This window comes from Leptodactylus fuscus, chromosome 2 (assembly GCF_031893055.1).
Source record: "Leptodactylus fuscus isolate aLepFus1 chromosome 2, aLepFus1.hap2, whole genome shotgun sequence".
Lineage (NCBI taxonomy): Eukaryota > Metazoa > Chordata > Amphibia > Anura > Leptodactylidae > Leptodactylus > Leptodactylus fuscus.
Genome location: NC_134266.1, coordinates 270669042 through 270686572, shown reverse-complemented (window position 1 = coordinate 270686572; position 17531 = coordinate 270669042). Strand labels below are relative to the sequence as shown.

The following is a 17531-nucleotide window of genomic DNA, read 5'->3' as shown; positions in this document are numbered from 1 at the left end:
ACTTGTACTAAAGTATTTTAAGCTTCTTTAAGTACAAGAGTCAATCAGTCTGATCCGGTTTGGTTCAGCGGGATTGGTCGTCTGGTGACCGCCATTGGAATGTCTTGTACATTCCTTCTCGGACGGTGTTGGTGAGGTAATCGCGTGCATCTGGAATTAGTGGCGGCCGTCGTCGTCTTCTGGCTCATAGCGAGCTCGCTGGGTATCCAACCGTGTGGAAAGGAAGAGATTACAACTTGTACAGAACAGGAGAAGGGCATGTGGGATTACACCGGACTCAAAAACACGCAAGAACAAAGGAGAAGTCAACATTTAACCCAAAGGTCTCATTTCTAGATCATAATAAATAGGTTGGGTTTGGGCCTAACAAATAAGACAAGCCCTAGACATAAAGCAGTAATAAGGAGCAAAAACAAAATGGCCGCCAGGCTTCGGCCTTCTATATATGCATATATCCCAACCGTCCCGGATTCCGGGTCCTGTCCAGTCGACAGGTCCTGGATTCAACTCAGATCGGCGTCCGGAGGAGTTGAATACATCCACTAACCGCTGCGCTACAGATAGTGGATGTGTAGGCATGATGTGATGACGTCACATCGCGCCTAAAACTCTGTGAATGAAACTGCGGAGAGAGCGGCGGGGAAGCGAGGGAAGGTGAATATAAGTGTTTTTTGTGTTAAACATTGAGGTGGAACATAAAGAAGGGGGCCCATGAAACTAGGGGGAGATGAAGGGAGGGGGGCGACATGAAACTGGGGACAGAGATGGGGGGACATGAAACTGGGGGCAGATGGAAGGGTAACATGAAACTGCGGGCAGAGATGGGGGGGACAAGAAACTGGGGGCAGAGATGGAGGGAGGGGGACGACATGAAACTGGGGGCAGATGAAAGGGAACAGAGATGGGGAGACATGAAACTGGGGGCAGATGGAAGGATAACATGAAACTGGGCGCAGAGATGGGGGACATGAAACTGGGGGCAGATGGAAGGGTAACATGAAACTGTGGGCAGAGATGGAAGAGGGGGACTTGAAACTGGGGTAGATGAAGGGGATATATGAAACTGGGGGAGAGATGGAGGGGGGGGGACATATAATTTACGGGTGACTGTAGGAGGATTATGCGGTGTAGGGGAACATGAAAAATGAGAGAATGGGCGGAGTCAACATAAAAATGGGTGGAGCTAAATTTGCCACGGCACACTGCACGCACCGCACATTTTTCCCCCTCTTTCTGTTCTTCATAAGTTGTGAGGTATGTACAGTATACACTCACCGGCCACTTTATTAAGTACACCATGCTAGTAACGGGTTGGACCCCCTTTTGCCTTCAGAACTGCCTCAATTCTTCATGGCATAGATACAACAAGGTGCTGGAAGCATTCCTCAGACATTTTGGTCCATATTGACATGATGGCATCACACAGTTGCAGTCGCAGATTTGTTGGCTGCACATCCATGATGCGAATCTCCCGTTCCACCACATCCCAAAGATGCTCCTCTATTGGATTGAGATCTGGTGACTGTGGAGGCCATTGGAGTCCAGTGAACTCATTGTCATGTTCAAGAAACCAGTCTGAGATGAAAGTAGCCATCAGATGTTGGGTACATTGTGGTCATAAAGGGATGGACATGGTCAGCAACAATACTCAGGTAGGCTTTGGCGTTGCAACGATGCTCAATTGGTACCAAGGGGCCCAAAGAGTGCCAAGAAAATATTCCCCACACCATGACACCACCACCACCAGCCTGAACCGTTACCGATACAAGGCAGGATGGATCCATGCTTTCATGTTGTTGACGCCAAATTCTGACCCTACCATCCGAATGTCGCAGCAGAAATCGAGACTCATCAGACCAGGCAACGTTTTTCCAATCTTCAATTGTCCAATTTCGATGAGCTTGTGCAAATTGTAGCCTCAGTTTCCTGTTCTTAGCTGAAAGGAGTGGCACCCGGTGTGGTCTTCTGCTGCTGTAGCCCATCTGTAGCCTCAAAGTTGGACGTACTGTGCGGCGTTCAGAGATGCTCTTCTGGCTACCTTGGTTGTAACGGGTGGCTATTTGAGTCACTGTTGCCTTTCTATCAGCTCGAACCAGTCTGGCCATTCTCCTCTGACCTCTGGCATCAACAACGCATTTCCGCCCACAGAACTGCCGCTCACTGGATGTTTTTTCTTTTTCGGACCATTCTCTGTAAACCCTAGAGATGGTTGTGCGTGAAAATCCCAGTAGATCAGCAGTTTCTGAAATACTCAGACCAGCCCTTCTGGCACCAACAACCATGCCACGTTCAAAGGCACTCAAATCACCTTTCTTCCCCATACTGATGCTCGGTTTGAACTGCAGGAGATTGTCTTGACCATGTCTACATGCCTAAATGCACTGAGTTGCCGCCATGTGATTGGCTGATTAGAAATTAAGTGTTAACGAGCAGTTGGACAGGTGTACCTAATAAAGTGGCCGGTGAGTGTATGTCTCCCTGTCGGAGTTCCTCCCGGCGCAGTAAATTGTATTTTCTATCGCTTTATCTGCACAGTAATCAATGGTAATTATATAAAGTGGGTCACCGGCAAATTACAGGAAGTGCCTGAGGCAAGATGGCCGCCACCTAACGCTTCCCCAGTCAGTACATCCACTAAATATAATCCGACAAAATGGAGATTTATAGAATAACGCGGGAAACAAGTTACTGTCTTTAGTTTTCAATATTGGTAGTATCTTACACGCCATTCACATCCAAAGCTGCCTCCGTTGGCTGAGAAATGTGAATGCAGCTTTGGATGTGAATGGAGGTGACGGAAGGAGTTATATAAATTCCAAAATCTTCATTAATCTGATCAACTAGAATCTCTTCATTCCCAAGTGTCCTGAATTGCAGAATTTTACTCCGTATTTAACGCGCAGGATTTGATAAATTTAAAGGGCCACCTACATATATAGGAGCAGCGGGTATCGGTGACCTATGGACGCACAAGTACCTGGAGGTTCTCGAGACTGGAGATATGTGGCGTAAAGTAATGAAGGAAGCAGAAACATTACAGTCATTATATAGAACAAGACCGACAACCTGTCTCCATGCAGAACTGGCGGATATAACACAAAGACAAATAGACGTAAAGCAAACAGAACGAAGACAGGCCGCGGGTTATACGTCCCTTTAATTGGGACACTAGTGAACCCCCCGGGATGGAGAGAGAACGTGCACAGGGGATTTGTCCAATGTCAGACATCTTGTATTAAATCTTTAATCCCCATTTACACGTAGAATACTACCGCAGTATTACACACCAAGTGTGCTGGGGCTGATGGCGGAGAAGGTAGCTGCAAGGAGTCTGTAGGGGGCATAGTAAGGAAAGGAGTCAAATTAACCAGAAAGCTTCATAACACAGACAGGGATCTGAGTGTAGTTACTGCCGCAAACGGATCCTGTAGCATTACACATCATGACAATCTATAGGGCACCTAAGAGTCCTCTAGATTCCTCAAGATGTGTCGTCTTTCTGCAATCTTTCTATTAGGACTATTACTTATATACATAGAATATATTTGGGCAAGGCAGCGAGCACCACACCTCACAACTCTAGCCCTTCAGTCAACATGTTAAATCTCACCGGGAGTTTCCATTTCTGTTATCCTTCAATCACAATAACACGGTCACCAAATCCCTGGAATAAGGCGAGAGGGCTCTGGAGAGAGTGGGGACTCCATTTTTAGTAGCTGCTCCATTATTGCCAAGTCCACCGAGACCAGCCAAGGAATGGCAGGAGTCACGCAGACCTCAGAACTGTTCTCCATCATGGACTTACTGATTTATTTTCTGTGGGGGTAGAGGTTGGAACTGTGACACACCAGGGGATACTTGGCATATTTTTGGGGACATGTCCCATGGTTACTTCCCTATAGCATTTCATCATTCCTAAACAAAAACACTATAACTACTATAATACTGCTCCTATGTACAAGAATATAACTACTATAATACTGCTCCTATGTACAAGAATATAACTACTATAATACTGCTCCTATGTACAAGAATATAACTACTATAATACTGCCCCCTATGTACAAGAATATAACTACTATAATACTACCTCCTATGTACAAGAATATAACTACTACAATACTGCTCCTATGTACAAGAATATAACTACTATAATACTGCTCCTATGTACAAGAATATAACTACTATAATACTGCCCCCTATGTACAAGAATATAACTACTATAATACTACTCCTATGTACAAGAATATAACTACTACAATACTGCTCCTATGTACAAGAATATAACTACTATAATACTGCTCCTATGTACAAGAATATAACTACTATAATACTGCCCCCTATGTACAAGAATATAACTACTATAATACTACTCCTATGTACAAGAATATAACTACTATAATACTGCCTCCTATGTACAAGAATATAACTACTATAATACTACCCCCTATGTACAAGAATATAACTACTATAATACTGCTCCTATGTACAAGAATATAACTACTATAATACTGCCTCCTATGTACAAGAATATAACTACTATAATACTGCTCCTATGTACAAGAATATAACTACTATAATACTACCCCCTATGTACAAGAATATAACTACTATAATACTGCGCCTATGTACAAGAATATAACTACTATAATACTGCCCCCTATGTACAAGAATATAACTACTATAATACTACTCCTATGTACAAGAATATAACTACTATAATACTACTCCTATGTACAAGAATATAACTACTATAATACTACCTCCTATGTACAAGAATATAACTACTATAATACTGCTCCTATGTACAAGAATATAACTACTATAATACTACTCCTATGTACAAGAATATAACTACTATAATACTGCTCCTATGTACAAGAATATAACTACTATAATACTGCTCCTATGTACAAGAATATAACTACTATAATACTGCTCCTATGTACAAGAATATAACTACTATAATACTGCCCCCTATGTACAAGAATATAACTACTATAATACTACTCCTATGTACAAGAATATAACTACTATAATACTACTCCTATGTACAAGAATATAACTACTATAATACTACCTCCTATGTACAAGAATATAACTACTATAATACTGCTCCTATGTACAAGAATATAACTACTATAATACTGCTCCTATGTACAAGAATATAACTACTATAATACTGCTCCTATGTACAAGAATATAACTACTATAATACTGCTCCTATGTACAAGAATATAACTACTATAATACTACCTCCTATGTACAAGAATATAACTACTATAATACTACTCCTATGTACAAGAATATAACTACTATAATACTACCTCCTATGTACAAGAATATAACTACTATAATACTACCTCCTATGTACAAGAATATAACTACTATAATACTGCTCCTATGTACAAGAATATAACTACTATAATACTGCTCCTATGTACAAGAATATAACTACTATAATACTGCCCCCTATGTACAAGAATATAACTACTACAATACTACTCCTATGTACAAGAATATAACTACTACAATACTGCTCCTATGTACAAGAATATAACTACTACAATACTGCTCCTATGTACAAGAATATAACTACTATAATACTGCCCCCTATGTACAAGAATATAACTACTATAATACTACTCCTATGTACAAGAATATAACTACTATAATACTACCTCCTATGTACAAGAATATAACTACTATAATACTACCTCCTATGTACAAGAATATAACTACTATAATACTACTCCTATGTACAAGAATATAACTACTATAATACTACCTCCTATGTACAAGAATATAACTACTATAATACTACTCCTATGTACAAGAATATAACTACTATAATACTACCTCCTATGTACAAGAATATAACTACTATAATACTGCCCCCTATGTACAAGAATATAACTACTATAATACTGCGCCTATGTACAAGAATATAACTACTATAATACTGCCCCCTATGTACAAGAATATAACTACTATAATACTACTCCTATGTACAAGAATATAACTACTATAATACTACTCCTATGTACAAGAATATAACTACTATAATACTACCTCCTATGTACAAGAATATAACTACTATAATACTGCTCCTATGTACAAGAATATAACTACTATAATACTGCTCCTATGTACAAGAATATAACTACTATAATACTGCTCCTATGTACAAGAATATAACTACTACAATACTGCTCCTATGTACAAGAATATAACTACTACAATACTAGTCCTATGTACAAGAATATAACTACTACAATACTACTCCTATGTACAAGAATATAACTACTATAATACTACCTCCTATGTACAAGAATATAACTACTATAATACTACCTCCTATGTACAAGAATATAACTACTATAATACTACTCCTATGTACAAGAATATAACTACTATAATACTACCTCCTATGTACAAGAATATAACTACTATAATACTACTCCTATGTACAAGAATATAACTACTATAATACTGCCCCCTATGTACAAGAATATAACTACTATAATACTGCGCCTATGTACAAGAATATAACTACTATAATACTGCCCCCTATGTACAAGAATATAACTACTATAATACTACTCCTATGTACAAGAATATAACTACTATAATACTACTCCTATGTACAAGAATATAACTACTATAATACTACCTCCTATGTACAAGAATATAACTACTATAATACTGCTCCTATGTACAAGAATATAACTACTATAATACTGCTCCTATGTACAAGAATATAACTACTATAATACTGCCTCCTATGTACAAGAATATAACTACTATAATACTACCCCCTATGTACAAGAATATAACTACTATAATACTGCTCCTATGTACAAGAATATAACTACTATAATACTGCCTCCTATGTACAAGAATATAACTACTATAATACTGCTCCTATGTACAAGAATATAACTACTATAATACTACCTCCTATGTACAAGAATATAACTACTATAATACTGCTCCTATGTACAAGAATATAACTACTATAATACTACCTCCTATGTACAAGAATATAACTACTATAATACTGCTCCTATGTACAAGAATATAACTACTATAATACTGCTCCTATGTACAAGAATATAACTACTATAATACTGCCCCCTATGTACAAGAATATAACTACTACAATACTACTCCTATGTACAAGAATATAACTACTACAATACTGCTCCTATGTACAAGAATATAACTACTACAATACTAGTCCTATGTACAAGAATATAACTACTATAATACTACTCCTATGTACAAGAATATAACTACTATAATACTACCTCCTATGTACAAGAATATAACTACTATAATACTACCTCCTATGTACAAGAATATAACTACTATAATACTACTCCTATGTACAAGAATATAACTACTATAATACTACCTCCTATGTACAAGAATATAACTACTATAATACTACTCCTATGTACAAGAATATAACTACTATAATACTACCTCCTATGTACAAGAATATAACTACTATAATACTGCCCCCTATGTACAAGAATATAACTACTATAATACTGCGCCTATGTACAAGAATATAACTACTATAATACTGCCCCCTATGTACAAGAATATAACTACTATAATACTACTCCTATGTACAAGAATATAACTACTATAATACTACTCCTATGTACAAGAATATAACTACTATAATACTACCTCCTATGTACAAGAATATAACTACTATAATACTGCTCCTATGTACAAGAATATAACTACTATAATACTACTCCTATGTACAAGAATATAACTACTATAATACTGCTCCTATGTACAAGAATATAACTACTATAATACTGCTCCTATGTACAAGAATATAACTACTATAATACTGCTCCTATGTACAAGAATATAACTACTATAATACTGCCCCCTATGTACAAGAATATAACTACTATAATACTACTCCTATGTACAAGAATATAACTACTATAATACTACTCCTATGTACAAGAATATAACTACTATAATACTACCTCCTATGTACAAGAATATAACTACTATAATACTGCTCCTATGTACAAGAATATAACTACTATAATACTGCTCCTATGTACAAGAATATAACTACTATAATACTGCTCCTATGTACAAGAATATAACTACTATAATACTACCTCCTATGTACAAGAATATAACTACTATAATACTACTCCTATGTACAAGAATATAACTACTATAATACTACCTCCTATGTACAAGAATATAACTACTATAATACTACCTCCTATGTACAAGAATATAACTACTATAATACTGCTCCTATGTACAAGAATATAACTACTATAATACTGCTCCTATGTACAAGAATATAACTACTATAATACTGCCCCCTATGTACAAGAATATAACTACTACAATACTACTCCTATGTACAAGAATATAACTACTACAATACTGCTCCTATGTACAAGAATATAACTACTACAATACTGCTCCTATGTACAAGAATATAACTACTATAATACTGCCCCCTATGTACAAGAATATAACTACTATAATACTACTCCTATGTACAAGAATATAACTACTATAATACTACCTCCTATGTACAAGAATATAACTACTATAATACTACCTCCTATGTACAAGAATATAACTACTATAATACTACTCCTATGTACAAGAATATAACTACTATAATACTACCTCCTATGTACAAGAATATAACTACTATAATACTACTCCTATGTACAAGAATATAACTACTATAATACTACCTCCTATGTACAAGAATATAACTACTATAATACTGCCCCCTATGTACAAGAATATAACTACTATAATACTGCGCCTATGTACAAGAATATAACTACTATAATACTGCCCCCTATGTACAAGAATATAACTACTATAATACTACTCCTATGTACAAGAATATAACTACTATAATACTACTCCTATGTACAAGAATATAACTACTATAATACTACCTCCTATGTACAAGAATATAACTACTATAATACTGCTCCTATGTACAAGAATATAACTACTATAATACTGCTCCTATGTACAAGAATATAACTACTATAATACTGCTCCTATGTACAAGAATATAACTACTACAATACTGCTCCTATGTACAAGAATATAACTACTACAATACTAGTCCTATGTACAAGAATATAACTACTACAATACTACTCCTATGTACAAGAATATAACTACTATAATACTACCTCCTATGTACAAGAATATAACTACTATAATACTACCTCCTATGTACAAGAATATAACTACTATAATACTACTCCTATGTACAAGAATATAACTACTATAATACTACCTCCTATGTACAAGAATATAACTACTATAATACTACTCCTATGTACAAGAATATAACTACTATAATACTGCCCCCTATGTACAAGAATATAACTACTATAATACTGCGCCTATGTACAAGAATATAACTACTATAATACTGCCCCCTATGTACAAGAATATAACTACTATAATACTACTCCTATGTACAAGAATATAACTACTATAATACTACTCCTATGTACAAGAATATAACTACTATAATACTACCTCCTATGTACAAGAATATAACTACTATAATACTGCTCCTATGTACAAGAATATAACTACTATAATACTGCTCCTATGTACAAGAATATAACTACTATAATACTGCCTCCTATGTACAAGAATATAACTACTATAATACTACCCCCTATGTACAAGAATATAACTACTATAATACTGCTCCTATGTACAAGAATATAACTACTATAATACTGCCTCCTATGTACAAGAATATAACTACTATAATACTGCTCCTATGTACAAGAATATAACTACTATAATACTACCTCCTATGTACAAGAATATAACTACTATAATACTGCTCCTATGTACAAGAATATAACTACTATAATACTGCCTCCTATGTACAAGAATATAACTACTATAATACTACCCCCTATGTACAAGAATATAACTACTATAATACTGCTCCTATGTACAAGAATATAACTACTATAATACTGCCTCCTATGTACAAGAATATAACTACTATAATACTGCTCCTATGTACAAGAATATAACTACTATAATACTACCTCCTATGTACAAGAATATAACTACTATAATACTGCTCCTATGTACAAGAATATAACTACTATAATACTACCTCCTATGTACAAGAATATAACTACTATAATACTGCTCCTATGTACAAGAATATAACTACTATAATACTGCTCCTATGTACAAGAATATAACTACTATAATACTGCCCCCTATGTACAAGAATATAACTACTACAATACTACTCCTATGTACAAGAATATAACTACTACAATACTGCTCCTATGTACAAGAATATAACTACTACAATACTAGTCCTATGTACAAGAATATAACTACTATAATACTACTCCTATGTACAAGAATATAACTACTATAATACTACCTCCTATGTACAAGAATATAACTACTATAATACTACCTCCTATGTACAAGAATATAACTACTATAATACTACTCCTATGTACAAGAATATAACTACTATAATACTACCTCCTATGTACAAGAATATAACTACTATAATACTACTCCTATGTACAAGAATATAACTACTATAATACTACCTCCTATGTACAAGAATATAACTACTATAATACTGCCCCCTATGTACAAGAATATAACTACTATAATACTGCGCCTATGTACAAGAATATAACTACTATAATACTGCCCCCTATGTACAAGAATATAACTACTATAATACTACTCCTATGTACAAGAATATAACTACTATAATACTACTCCTATGTACAAGAATATAACTACTATAATACTACCTCCTATGTACAAGAATATAACTACTATAATACTGCTCCTATGTACAAGAATATAACTACTATAATACTACTCCTATGTACAAGAATATAACTACTATAATACTGCTCCTATGTACAAGAATATAACTACTATAATACTGCTCCTATGTACAAGAATATAACTACTATAATACTGCTCCTATGTACAAGAATATAACTACTATAATACTGCCCCCTATGTACAAGAATATAACTACTATAATACTACTCCTATGTACAAGAATATAACTACTATAATACTACTCCTATGTACAAGAATATAACTACTATAATACTACCTCCTATGTACAAGAATATAACTACTATAATACTGCTCCTATGTACAAGAATATAACTACTATAATACTGCTCCTATGTACAAGAATATAACTACTATAATACTGCTCCTATGTACAAGAATATAACTACTATAATACTACCTCCTATGTACAAGAATATAACTACTATAATACTACTCCTATGTACAAGAATATAACTACTATAATACTACCTCCTATGTACAAGAATATAACTACTATAATACTACCTCCTATGTACAAGAATATAACTACTATAATACTGCTCCTATGTACAAGAATATAACTACTATAATACTGCTCCTATGTACAAGAATATAACTACTATAATACTGCCCCCTATGTACAAGAATATAACTACTACAATACTACTCCTATGTACAAGAATATAACTACTACAATACTGCTCCTATGTACAAGAATATAACTACTACAATACTGCTCCTATGTACAAGAATATAACTACTATAATACTGCCCCCTATGTACAAGAATATAACTACTATAATACTACTCCTATGTACAAGAATATAACTACTATAATACTACCTCCTATGTACAAGAATATAACTACTATAATACTACCTCCTATGTACAAGAATATAACTACTATAATACTACTCCTATGTACAAGAATATAACTACTATAATACTACCTCCTATGTACAAGAATATAACTACTATAATACTACTCCTATGTACAAGAATATAACTACTATAATACTACCTCCTATGTACAAGAATATAACTACTATAATACTGCCCCCTATGTACAAGAATATAACTACTATAATACTGCGCCTATGTACAAGAATATAACTACTATAATACTGCCCCCTATGTACAAGAATATAACTACTATAATACTACTCCTATGTACAAGAATATAACTACTATAATACTACTCCTATGTACAAGAATATAACTACTATAATACTACCTCCTATGTACAAGAATATAACTACTATAATACTGCTCCTATGTACAAGAATATAACTACTATAATACTGCTCCTATGTACAAGAATATAACTACTATAATACTGCTCCTATGTACAAGAATATAACTACTACAATACTGCTCCTATGTACAAGAATATAACTACTACAATACTAGTCCTATGTACAAGAATATAACTACTACAATACTACTCCTATGTACAAGAATATAACTACTATAATACTACCTCCTATGTACAAGAATATAACTACTATAATACTACCTCCTATGTACAAGAATATAACTACTATAATACTACTCCTATGTACAAGAATATAACTACTATAATACTACCTCCTATGTACAAGAATATAACTACTATAATACTACTCCTATGTACAAGAATATAACTACTATAATACTGCCCCCTATGTACAAGAATATAACTACTATAATACTGCGCCTATGTACAAGAATATAACTACTATAATACTGCCCCCTATGTACAAGAATATAACTACTATAATACTACTCCTATGTACAAGAATATAACTACTATAATACTACTCCTATGTACAAGAATATAACTACTATAATACTACCTCCTATGTACAAGAATATAACTACTATAATACTGCTCCTATGTACAAGAATATAACTACTATAATACTGCTCCTATGTACAAGAATATAACTACTATAATACTGCCTCCTATGTACAAGAATATAACTACTATAATACTACCCCCTATGTACAAGAATATAACTACTATAATACTGCTCCTATGTACAAGAATATAACTACTATAATACTGCCTCCTATGTACAAGAATATAACTACTATAATACTGCTCCTATGTACAAGAATATAACTACTATAATACTACCTCCTATGTACAAGAATATAACTACTATAATACTGCTCCTATGTACAAGAATATAACTACTATAATACTACCTCCTATGTACAAGAATATAACTACTATAATACTGCTCCTATGTACAAGAATATAACTACTATAATACTGCTCCTATGTACAAGAATATAACTACTATAATACTGCCCCCTATGTACAAGAATATAACTACTACAATACTACTCCTATGTACAAGAATATAACTACTACAATACTGCTCCTATGTACAAGAATATAACTACTACAATACTAGTCCTATGTACAAGAATATAACTACTATAATACTACTCCTATGTACAAGAATATAACTACTATAATACTACCTCCTATGTACAAGAATATAACTACTATAATACTACCTCCTATGTACAAGAATATAACTACTATAATACTACTCCTATGTACAAGAATATAACTACTATAATACTACCTCCTATGTACAAGAATATAACTACTATAATACTACTCCTATGTACAAGAATATAACTACTATAATACTACCTCCTATGTACAAGAATATAACTACTATAATACTGCCCCCTATGTACAAGAATATAACTACTATAATACTGCGCCTATGTACAAGAATATAACTACTATAATACTGCCCCCTATGTACAAGAATATAACTACTATAATACTACTCCTATGTACAAGAATATAACTACTATAATACTACTCCTATGTACAAGAATATAACTACTATAATACTACCTCCTATGTACAAGAATATAACTACTATAATACTGCTCCTATGTACAAGAATATAACTACTATAATACTACTCCTATGTACAAGAATATAACTACTATAATACTGCTCCTATGTACAAGAATATAACTACTATAATACTGCTCCTATGTACAAGAATATAACTACTATAATACTGCTCCTATGTACAAGAATATAACTACTATAATACTGCCCCCTATGTACAAGAATATAACTACTATAATACTACTCCTATGTACAAGAATATAACTACTATAATACTACTCCTATGTACAAGAATATAACTACTATAATACTACCTCCTATGTACAAGAATATAACTACTATAATACTGCTCCTATGTACAAGAATATAACTACTATAATACTGCTCCTATGTACAAGAATATAACTACTATAATACTGCTCCTATGTACAAGAATATAACTACTATAATACTACTCCTATGTACAAGAATATAACTACTATAATACTGCCCCCTATGTACAAGAATATAACTACTATAATACTGCGCCTATGTACAAGAATATAACTACTATAATACTACTCCTATGTACAAGAATATAACTACTATAATACTGCTCCTATGTACAAGAATATAACTACTATAATACTGCTCCTATGTACAAGAATATAACTACTATAATACTGCTCCTATGTACAAGAATATAACTACTATAATACTACTCCTATGTACAAGAATATAACTACTATAATACTGCCCCCTATGTACAAGAATATAACTACTATAATACTACTCCTATGTACAAGAATATAATTACTATAATACTACTCCTAATTACAAGAATATAATTACTATAATACCACTCCCTAGAAAAGTAATACCGTAGAGTCTGATAAACCTGTTCTCATACAGAAATCTAACGATGTTCTTAAATTCCACAGATTTCAGGTCATAGAGTACAAATAGATAAATATAATGCTGTCACATATCATTTGCATGGTGCCCTTGGTGATACATTGTTTTGGCCGCCCTATATTATGTACCTATGTCATAACAAACAATGATAACATCTATGGAGACTACTTACACACCATATGGCGTACAGCTCACATAACGCTGCTATACATCGGTCTGACTACACTTCCATATAGTTACCTAAATATAGTGCCGCAATGTATTGACCATCCTGTGCCATAGTATTATACGGTGCTAGTATCAGCCCTGCAGTATGTCACAGTAAATACCGCCATACAGTGACTGAATACCAGCTAAATACACAGCAATCTAATAAAATATATAACAAATACTGATCTATGACAATAGTTGCGGTGGTCACAAAGCCGTTGATGGCGCCCCCTTCTGCAGGCGTAACCATGTACTTGTAAGGCTCCTTTATATAATACTAGCTGGTACCCGCGACTTGGTCTGCGGTGATTGTAGCAGTGGGTATATACAGGCGCGGGTAAGGTTTTCGTACTGTGTATAAGGGATGGGATATGAAATGTAAGTTTGTATCTTGTTTTTGCTGTAATTCAGAGAATCCGTGAGACTTTTGTGTTGCAGTTACTTTGTATTAGAGCCGCTATATATACGGTGTTGTGAGAAACTTTACATAGTGACTTTGGGACAGAAGTATTTGAAGTTAACCCTTTCCCGCCGATGGCATTTTTTGATTTTCGTTTTTGACTCCCCTCCTTCTAAACCCCATAACTTTTTTATTTCTCCGCTCCCAGAGCCATATGAGGTCTTAATTTTTGCGGGACAAATTTTTCTTCATGATGCCACCATTAATTATTCTATATAATGTACTGGGAAGCAGGGAAAAAATTCAAAATGGGGTGGATTTCAAGAAAAAATGCATTTCTGCGACTTTCTTACGGGCTTTGGTTTTACGGCGTTCACTGTGCAACCAAAATTACCTGTCCCCTGTATTCTGTGTTTCGTTACGATTCCGGGGATATGAAATTTATATGGTTTTAGTTACATTTTGACCCCTTAAAAACAAATCCAAAACTGTTAAAAATTTTTTTTTTGAAAAGTCGCCATATTCCGACAGCCGTAACTTTTTTATACGTGCATGTACGGGGATGTATAGGGCGTCTTTTTTTGCGGGAATGGGTGTACTTTGTAGTTCTACCATTTTCAGGAAATGTTATTGCTTTGATCACTTTTTATTCAAATTTTTATCAGAATCAAAACAGTGAAAAAATGGCGGTTTGGCACTTTTGACCATTTTTCCCGCTACGGCGTTTACCGAACAGGAAAAATATTTGTATAGCTTTGTAGAACGGGCGATTTTGGACGCGGGGATACCTAACATGTATGAAAAAACGAAGAAGTGTGGGTGGGCACTCACCAATCAGTAGACGGCACTTTTCTTCTTTATATAAAAAATGCTTTATTTAGAATAAGTAAAACAAATCCTCAGGGAGGGAGAGATGACATAGTTTGGCAGAAAAAACAGACCTAACATGTATGTGTTTCACAGTTTTTAACTACTTTTATATGTGTTCTAGGGAAAGGGGGGCGATTTGAATTTTTAATCCTTTTTTTTTTTTTTTTTTTTGTTTAATATTTTTTTTACTTTTTTTAAACTTTTTTTTTTTGCATTTATTAGACCTCCTAGTGGTATTGACATGGGTGGGCGGTGTCGCGGATTGTCAGAGCAGTGGGGGTTGGCAAACATGGCTGCTCCGGAGCGTTAAAGAGCGCCTCCTGGAGAATCGTTAAGGTGAGGGGCAAAGTGGTAAAGTATCTGTATATGAGATTGTGTGGGGGGGTTAGGGGCGAGGCTGTAGAGGGCAATAGGAATGTTGTGGCTTGCTATGGTCCAAAGTGTGTGAGATTGCAGAGATGGTGGTGTGAGTTTGGGTTTTGTGGGGGTCCTGGGAAAAACGTATGTGCACTATTGTGACGAAAAGTAGCCTATTGCGCAATCGGGTGTAGTAACTATGTTTGTGGAAAGTTTCAGCCAAATCGGTCGAGCGGGTTTTGCGTGATTGACTAACAAACATCCGAACACACAAACCCACAAACATCCAAACTCACAAACTTTCACATTTATAATATTAATAGGATAGGATGTACTTGACTCCTTGTGAGAGAATAGCTTGGTGACGACTCACATCCCATATTTGATATCATTTATTTCTGGACCGGGGGACGGAGTTTGGGGGATTTCCAGTGTTTGTGAATGAGTGAGCATATCGAAAGTTAATACGATAAGATTACGGGTTGGTGGGCGGCGGCATCTGATTCCCTGCTATATACATGGTATAGTCCAAAGCAGTAGGACAGCTATAAAGTACGCAGAGATACATTGGGGCCCCGGGGTCTAAAGGTCCTTCTGCCACCCCGGAGGACACTGGTATTATACTGTGTATGGCACATGGTAGGTGGAAGGCCTGTTATAGACCACGTATAGAGACCCAGGAGCTTGGTTATGGCCGCCTCAGAGGTTATATAGGGTGCCTGGCATCTAGTGGGAAAGGACCGCCCCACCTGCCAGCCAATCAGCTTTGCTATTATCACACCCTTCATGCTGATTGGACAGATCATCACATGATACATCTCACAGATGTCCTATTCAGGTAGATGCCAGGCACGATATACTAAACTAGGCGAACTGCAGTGGTGTAACTAGGAATGGCCCCAAGGCGAACATTTAACATGGAGCACCCCCCCCCCCCTCAACTGCCCGTCCCCCACACAAACCGCATTCCTGCACACAGTATAATGTCCCATAGTGGCCCCTGCACACAGTATTATGCCCCATAGTGGCCCCTGCACACAG

At 35.0% G+C, this 17531-nt stretch overlaps 3 protein-coding genes across 3 annotated transcripts in view; 1 reads left to right on the top strand and 2 right to left on the bottom strand.

Annotated features, from left to right (window-relative positions):
- Positions 1–17531, top strand: part of AAMDC (adipogenesis associated Mth938 domain containing) — a 215401-nt gene that overhangs the window by 55178 nt on the left and 142692 nt on the right. The window lies entirely within an intron of this gene.
- The window catches only part of LOC142194137 (glycerophosphodiester phosphodiesterase domain-containing protein 5-like), a 227434-nt gene that overhangs the window by 166908 nt on the left and 42995 nt on the right, over positions 1–17531 (bottom strand). The window lies entirely within an intron of this gene.
- Positions 1–17531, bottom strand: part of LOC142196052 (glycerophosphodiester phosphodiesterase domain-containing protein 5-like) — a 52866-nt gene that overhangs the window by 29384 nt on the left and 5951 nt on the right. The window lies entirely within an intron of this gene.